The sequence below is a fragment of the Sapajus apella genome, unplaced genomic scaffold (genome assembly GCF_009761245.1).
Source record: "Sapajus apella isolate SASKATOON/1434 unplaced genomic scaffold, GSC_monkey_1.0 scaffold95, whole genome shotgun sequence".
NCBI lineage: Eukaryota > Metazoa > Chordata > Mammalia > Primates > Cebidae > Sapajus > Sapajus apella.
This window is the reverse complement of record NW_022437035.1, coordinates 4,163,336-4,172,376: the sequence shown is the minus strand read 5'-3', so window position 1 is coordinate 4,172,376 and position 9,041 is coordinate 4,163,336.

Sequence of the window (9,041 nt, the reverse complement as noted above, 5' to 3'; positions counted from 1 at the left end):
GCAATTCTCCTGCCTTAGCCTTTGGAGTAGCTGGAATTACAGGCACACCCATGATGCCCAGCTAATTTTGTATTTTTAGTAGAGATGGGTTTCACCATGTTGGCCAAGCTGGTCTCGAACTCCTGACCTCAGGTGATCTACCCGCCTCGGCCTCCCAAAGTGCTGGGATTACAGGCGTGAGCCACTGTGCCCAGCCTATTTTATTATTTTATTTTTTTTATGTTTGAGACAGGGTCTTGCTCTGTCATCCAGGCTGGAGTGCAGTTGTGCGATCATGGCTCCCTGCAGCCTCAATCTCCTGGGCTCACCCACCTCAGCCTCCTGGCACAAATCAGCATGCCTGACTAATTGGGGAGCATGACACACTGGGGTCTGTTGTGGCTGGCAAGGGAGGGACAGCGGTGGGGGGGTGGGGAGGTCGGGGAGGGATAACATGGGGAGAAATGCCAGATGTAGGTGATGGGGGGATGGAGGCAGCAAACCACATTGCCACATGTGTACCTGTGCAACAGTCCTGCATGATCTGCACATGTACCCCAGAACCTAAAGTACGATAAAAAAAAATAATAAAGAAACGTAAAAAACATTAAACAAAAACAAAACTTTTTAATTAAAAAAATTTTTTTTTGTAGAGATGGGGTCTCACTATGTTGCCCAGGCTGGTCTCAAACTCCCGAGCCCCAGCCCTGTGCCCACCTCGGCCTCCCAGAGTGCTGGGATTACCAGCATGAGCCACCCTGCCTGGCCAAGGAACTGAATCTTAAATCTTATTGAATGTGAATTAATTTACAATGAAATCACCTCACTGGCCCCAGTTCTGAAGGGTTCTAACCTAAGGACAAATGATGCCCGACACCCACACATCCCGAGAGAGCCCAGCATTCCAGGAAGTGTCGTGACTGTGCTCCTCAGGTTGGGTCTCCCAGTAACAGCCCCTTCCCCGGCCCCGTCTCGGGCCGGCAGCTTTGGGGTTAATGAAGAAGCGGCCCGGGCCTCCTGGTATTTTCTTCAAAGATGTTGTTCGTATTGATAGATTTTTGGATGATGCTTTAGCATTAAAAAAGAGAAAAAAAAAAAAAATCAATGCTCGGCTGATTGTACCAGGAAGGGCAGTCGATTGGTGAAAAAGTTGCAGCGCGTATTGGGAAATAGATTTTTCTGCCCTCCAGACATTAGCTTGAAATTCTTTGAAATGAGGGACCACAATCTGTGTCAGAAATGAAAGATTAAGGAGGTTAATATGCTGGGCCTCCCCTCCTCCTTTTTAATTTCCACGTCCTGGGTGCCCTTGGCCTCCCGAGGAGGACACATGGGGTTGCGCTGCCTTCCATCTGATGTCCCCTCCCCCCATTTCTAGGGGGCCTGTGGAGGGTCAGATGCCCCTGTCACCTGCTCCTGGAGCTGGATGCAGACTGGAGTGAGAGGCAGGCTGACCTTCATTCCTGGGGGTGGACTCAGGGCCTTGCGATCTGGTGGCCTTCACCCTGGGGAAGGTTTTCCAGGGGTTGGTGGCCGGGTCCTGATCCCGCTCATTACCCTGTGGGGTTCCCCGGTTCCAGGCAGTGTGAGCCCCGAGGAGACGCTCTGCAGAGCACACTGGAACTCCCCTGCCTCGTCCAGGTTCATGCATTACAGATTTGCATGCATGGTATGAAATTCAAATGTGTGGAAATCGAGCATTGGTCCCCGTGTTGTAAAGAGGTGAGCATTTAATCCCTGGAGAGCTAAACTAGTCTCCGAGTACACCATTTGGGCACGGTGGTTGGTAGTCTGTTTCCAGTATTTTGTACGTGTCCATTTCGTTAGCTCTTCTGCTTCCCGGTTGAGCGTTCATCTGGGTGACTTTTCATCCAGTAAGTAGCTGATTCAGGCGAAGGATGTGCCACTTCTGGCCTGTTCTGTGCAGCCTCCTTCTCGGTCTGCAGCATACCAGGTCGATGAGAACAGCTCTTCTTCCTCTGGGGATAAACGCTTCTGGGTGTCTGGTCTTCACTCATTTCGATAACACTTTTATGAAAGCAAGGGCAATATAATTTTCAAACAATTGGACACAAAGCTCTACAGAGCATCAGCAAATGTAGAGGGAGGCTTGAGGGAGCCTGGTTTAGGAATGTGGGCCCCTTGGGAGGGGCCAAGGTGCCCACTGGCCGAGGCAACCACATGGGACGTGCACAGAAGGGCACCAAGGAAGACACTTAGCTTTAATCAGAGACCGCTGGACACGTCCTCACCCAGGCCCTGGACTGGGTATCTTCATCTTGGGATCAAGATTTAGGAAGCATGGAGCCCCGCCCTCACTTTCTACCCCACAACCTGCAGCCCCTGCATTCCAGCCTCCCCCGTTTCAGCCTGGCTACAGCCACACAGCAGGAAAGGACCAGGCCATGCCTACTGGCATGGGTGGAGACCCCTGGCTTCAGGCTGGTTCTGGGCACATACCAGGAAGAAAGGTTTGTCCAGGAGGACGTACCAGCGGGAGAGGTACCCCAGATTAGACCCAAGGTATGCGTGTGTGAAGGACCAGAAAGGGCAAGGCAAAGAGTGTCTTTCTGACTTTCCTCTCCTCAGGCTGGGCCAAGCCCCTGGTGTTCTCCCTAGAGCTCCAGAACCTTCTTCTAAAGCAGTGCACACCACGTGCAGTTTTTCTCCTGTTGCAGCCGTTCCTAGGTAATGCTGGTCTTCCTCCAGACCGGTTGCTCTATGAGGGCAAGGTCGATGTCTTTTATCACTCCCCACTCTCTGTCTTTCTTGCTCATTGCAGCATTCCCAGGACCCAGTGAAGGGCAGGGACGGGCAATACATGTTAGGTGGATGAATGAATGCGTGGGGTCACTGTGAAGGTGAAAGGGCTCAGGCTAGCAAACACTTATTGAGTGCTTACTGCGTGCCAGGCACTGCTCTTAGCACTTCACGTATGAACCACCACTGGAGAAAGAAAGTAGCACGAGGAAGGGACTGAATACAAGCTTCCGGATGTCTATGGAGCTAAATTCCATTGGAGGCCCTTCAGGGACCCCAGAGCTGCCCCCAGTTCCCTCAAGCCTGCTGGATCCCAGCTAGAACCCAGTGTGAAGTCATCTGAGCGAATGGATTCAGTTCTCCCTTGCTCTGCAGGAGGGAGAGCTGTTCTACACAGGTATCTCTTAGGAAGGCCCAGATTTCTGGGGCTGCTTTTATCTGGGGCCAGCAGGCTCTGGCAGAGCTTTCTGTCTGTCCCTGAGCACTTACCTTTGGTCATTCCAGCAGTAGAGATGAAACAGGGCAGGCAGCAGTTGGCATCGGAGTTCCTGGACCAGCGGGACTTGGAATTTTATGAGATCCTGAGTTGGAAGGTATGCTGGAGATCATCCCATTTGTTCATTCATCCGTTCCCTCTATGGCAGAGACGGTCTTCACTACAGCCACCTTCCTCGCGGCACACAAGGAGATCGCATTTCCCGTCTCCTTTGCACTTAGCTGTGGCCGCGTAATTGAGTTCTGGCCCATGGAGGCAGATGTGACATAAGCCACATTTAGGCCTGCCCATAAACCACCCACTGGCTCACAAAATCTCCCACTTTCTCCACCTGCAGTTGAAAGGAGGAGACTCTGACATTTTAGAGGATGGAAGAGCCATGAAATGGAAGGAGGCTGGGCCCTGGAATGGTGGCCTGCTGATGGGAAACACCCCATGGCCTTCAGAGGCCGAGAACGAAATGATTGTGTTAAGCCACTGAGAACCGGGGGCTTACCTGTTAGAGCACCGAGTGTTACCCCAGCTAATACAGGTTATTGAGCAAGTACTTACTGAGCATCTACTATGTGCCAGGCAGCGGGCTAAGCTCTGAGATACAGTAGTGAACAGGTAGACACAGTTCCTACCCTTTGGGGAGCTTCCATTCTAGTTGGAGAGACAGAATAAACAAATAAGATCATTTCATATGGTGGTAGGCACAGCCAAGGAAAAGAACGGCGGGTAATGGCAGAGAGGGGGTGGGGTGGGAGAGGACTTTTTAAATCAAGTCATGAGGGAAGCTTTCCTTGAGAAGGGAATAGAATATCTGCCCTGAGATTTGAAGACTGAAAAGAAGCTGTCTGTACCTAGATCTACAGAAAGAGTGTTCCGGGTATGGGAACAGCATCAGCAAAGGTCTTGAGGAGGGAACAGGGTGGTTGGAGGGAGTGGGGAAGCAGGTGAAAATGGGTTTGGCATGGGAGGTGGGAATCAGACTTGCAGGGTGCTGGAGATTATGCAAAGGGATTTGGATGTTCGCCAAGAGTATTTTCAATGTTTTATGACCCAAACATCGAAGAAGACCAAATGATTAGCAAAAATAGACACTGCCCAATTCTCTTAGCGCTCCAGGTGACCGATGGCCCATCTGATATCTGAATCCTCTCTCCAGTGTCTCTGCCAAGCTATCTTTGCTTGTCTGCCTTCAGGGACAGGGAGCTCACCACCTAGCGAAGCAGCCCATTCATCTCTGCATGGTTCTGATGGCTCAAAGTCCTTCCTTAAATTGCCTCCTGGGGATTAAATAAGTCACCCCTTTCTGTCTTATGGAATCAGGGCAGCTACTGTTTTGCCCAGTCATCAGGGAAACCAAGGAGAAAAAGATAAAGCCGTTGCCAGAGCTCCTAATAGCTCGTATCTTTTAGAAGAGGTCTTTCAGGCAGAGATGCTTTGATACATGGACCAATGTCTCCCCGCCCCTATCCTTTCTCCACTCAGGCGACCACAGGGCGTTCTGTATTTTCTGCCTCAGGGATGGATGTTACCAGAGGAGGATGAGAGAGTCGAGTTTGTGGTTTTTGTATTTCAAAAGCTTATTTTAAGTTGCTAGAATCTGGCTTTTGAGCCTTAAAAGTATGAGTTTTGAAGGATCCAGGGTACGGCACTTAGAAAGTAACAGACAACGTGGAAGACGGTGATCAGTCAGAGATGGGTATTGGCATCTCTCAGCGGGGAGGGCAGCTCCTGAGTGGGGGACAGAGGGAGCGTCTGGAGATGAGACCATCCCCAGCAGGGGGACCTTCATCTTATATGCAGAGGGGTAGACCCATAGAGGAGCAAATTTTCTTTGAGAGGATGCGAAGATTAGCTAGGGTGGAAGCAGTGGCTAATATCTCACAAATACCCTAGTCCATGAATCTGGGCATGCGTTCCCACCTCCCACTATCCTTGCTGCTAATCGATCAGCATTTCCTCATTCAGTCCACGGCCTACTGGAGAGACCCTCTCTTCCGCTGGGTTTACTAAACCACAGGGTGTAAGCTTGAAGGGACATCTTGCCACCCTAATGGAAAAGGCTGCCTGTCAACAAAGTTGAATGAGAGAAAAATTAAGTTGAAAGAGAAGACAGCTTCCTGTTGGCATTGTGGAGACCTTGGATGCAGCCACACCGGAAGCTGTAGCTTCAAGAGTTTTCAGGTATTCAAGAAGACAGATTATTATTCTTGTTTGTGTCTTAAGCCACTGTGAGTTGGGTTTCTGTCACCTGCAGCCAGGAGTCCTGATAATACCACCTAGCAGAAGGGAGTGAACGTGGGGACTCATCAGTTGGGTCAGGTGGCATGCTTTCTCACTGGAGTCCCCCACAACGGACGAGGTGGCTGAAACTCAGAAAAGGCGTAGAAGGAGACCAGGAATAGCCAAAATTTGAACATGGCTCTGCTTTATAAGTTTGATCCACTGTGTGCCTTGGGAGGAGGGAGAGCTGATGCCCCCTGCCCCAATGTGCCCCTCTTATGGGCTGCCCTGCTGCCCATGCAGCAGAGAAGACATGAGGGAAGGGGCGTGTCTGGAGTGATGGAAGCAAGCGAGCCTCTGTGCGCATCTGGATTGGGGAGCGAAGCAGATGGCCCATTTGACTTCACCACATCGTGTAAGTTTATGGCGTCGGCAGGTTCTCCTCCCTGCTGCGTTTATAGGGATGTCTTCAGGATTTCCTTTTTGATATACGAGAGAGGCGGGTAGGCTGGGGCCCCCTCCATCAGAAGGTAATCTGCGAGTAAATCACTGTAAACCAGCAGGCAAGTGTTTGCGCGGGCCGGAGCCCCGTACGTGCTTTGGGATAAATCTTCTCAGTAACGTGCTTACGCATGTGACCCTGGGGACGAAACGGCATGAAAAGGTCAATTACAAGGGGCACAGGGCTGCTTGCCCTTTGCTCTGCTCTGGACTAGAGGACACAACAGCGGGATGGTAGGAGGGGTGTATTGGTTTCCTAGGGTAGCTGTAATAAAGCGCCACACATGGAAGGGTGTAAAATAACAGAAATGGATTCGCTCATGGTTCTGCAGGCCGGATGTCTGAGATCAAGATGTCCGCAGGGCTATGCTCTCTCTGAAGGTTCTAGGGGAGGACCCTTGCCTGTCTCCTTCAGCTTCTGCTGGTGTCTGCAATCCTTGGGGGTCCTTGATTTTAGATGCATCACTCCAGTCTCAGCCTCTGTGATCACATGGCCTTCTTGAGTGTCTGTATCCAAATCTCTCTCCCTTTTCTCTTGTAAAGTCACAAATCAGTAGGTAAGGACCCACTCTAATCAGCATGACCTCATCTTGATTACAGCTGGAAAGGCCCTATTTCCAAACAGAGTCACATTCTGAGGACCCAGGTTGACACATTTCCATAGTATATTATTCCACCTGGCACAGAAGGGGAAAGGGAAGTTTTTGCATAAAGGAGGAGCTTGTCTGGAGGTGAGAGGGGTTTCAAAATCTGTGCATGCCCCTTTGGGGTACTTCCTTAAGATTGCAAATCTCACAGCAGCTTCTGTTCTTTCCAACAAATAGGCCTATATGGGGCCCATATAAGGTTGAAGGCTTTTCCTCTAACCCAGCAATTCTACTCCTAGGAATATCCCCATTGGAAATATGTCCTATGGTCATTGGAAGACATATACTAGAGTGTTCTCAGCAGAAGTATTTCTCTTGGCTGAAAACTGGAAATGGCTATTTGGCAGATTACAAAAATAGTCAGGTTCTATGTAGCCCATCCCATTAGGAGGCAGAGTCTATTCTTCCTTGAATCTGTGTTGGTCAAGTGATTTGCTGTGACCAATAGAATGTGGTGGAAGCAACATGTGCCAGAACCAAGCCTAGGTTTTAAGACGTCTTTTGCTGTCTTGGAACTCGCAGTGGCTATGTGAAAAGTCTAGGCTAGCCTGCTGGAGGATGAGAAGTGGGTGGAACAGAGATGAGCTTTCAGAGTTGACTTTATCTGAGACCAGCCAGCCCCAGCTGTGGAAGGCAGACACTTAAGCAAGCCCAGCCAAGATCAGCCAAGCCTAGCCCAGAGCAGAAGAACCACCCAGCAGATCCCAGTCCAAATCTATGTCTGGAAGCATGTGCTAAATAAATGGTTACTGTTTGAAGCCACTGAGCTATGGGGGACGTTGTTCCCTAGCAATAACTAATTGATACATCATCAACAGTAAAATGGATAAATAAATTGTGGTAGAGCCACACATGGACTGATAAACATTAAGGGTAATAAATAAACTACTGCTAAACAAAACAACATGGATGAGCCTTACAGATACTATACTGTGCGAAGGAAGCTCCACACAGCAGAGTGCATCCTACAAGATGCCATTTATACAAAAAGTACAAGAATAGGTGAGAGTGATCTATGGAGAGAGAAGTTGGGATAGTGGTTACCTTTGAGGGGTTACTAAATAGGAGGGGTAAGAAGGGGAACCCCTGGGAGCTAGTTATTGGGGTGTGTTCACTTGGTGAGCATTTGTTGGGCTGTACACTTAAAATATGTGCATATTTGTGCACGTAGTTTATACTTTGGTAAAAAGACTTAAAAATGTCAGGTCTCTTGTTTCTCTTCTAGTTGCTGGAGAGCCAGTGGGATTGCATCTTATGCAGAGGACAAGTGCTTAAGGGGAAAACCACGTATAGTCAAAATGCACTTGAAAATTCCTTAGGAAGCCATTCTATTGGAGCCAACCATCATTTTTTTTTTCATTTATCAAAGGCATCAAATTTTATTTTTCATTTAGAATACAGATATTACAAAATAATCTCATATACCATAAGAAATTTTTTTCTTAATACCATAAGAAAAAATCCTTCAATAGGGAGTGTTTAACTTAATTCTTCTTCTTTTTTTGTAATTATACTTTAAGCTCTGTGGTACATGTGTAGAATGTGCAGGTTTGTTACATAGGTATACATGTGCCATGGTGGTTTGCTGTACCCGTCATCTACATTATGTATTTCTCCTAATGCTATCTCTCCCCTAGTCTCTCTCCCCCAGGCAGGCCCTGGTGTGTGATGTTCCCCTCCCTGTGTCCACGTGTTCTCATTGTTCAACTCCCACTTACGAGTGAGAACATGCGGTGTTTGGTTTTCTGTTCTTGTATTAGTTCGCTGAGAATGATGGTTTCCAGCTTCATCCATGTCCCTGCAAAGGACATGAACTCATCCTTTTTATGGCCGCATAGTACTCCATGGTGTATATGTGCCACATTTTCTTTATCCAATCTATCATTGATGGGCATTTGGGTTGGTTCCAAGCCTTTGCTATTGTGAACAGTGCTGCAATAAATATGTGTACATGTGTCTTTATAGTAGAATGATTATAGTTCTTTGGGTATATACCCAGTAATGGGATTGCTGGGTCAAATGAGTATTTCTATTTCTAGATTCTTGAGGAATTGTCACACTGTTTTCTACAGTGGTTGAAGTAATTTACACTCCCACCAACAGTGTAAAAGCGTTTCTATTTCTTCACATCCTCTGCAGCATCTGTTGTCTCCTGACTTTTTTTTTTTTTTTTTAAGCAGAGTTTCATTCTCGTTGACCAGGCTGGTGTGCAATGGCACAACCTCGGCTCACTGCAACCTCTGCCTCCTGATTTCAAGTGATCCTCGTGCCTCAGCCTCCCAAGTAGCTGGTATTACAGGCATGTGCCACCACGCCCAGCTAATTTTCTATTTTTAGTAGAGACAGTGTTTCGCCATTTGGTCAGGTTGGTCTGGAACTCCTGACCTCAGGTGATCTGCCTGCCTCAGCTTCCCAAAGTGGTGGGATCACAGGCATGAGCCCCT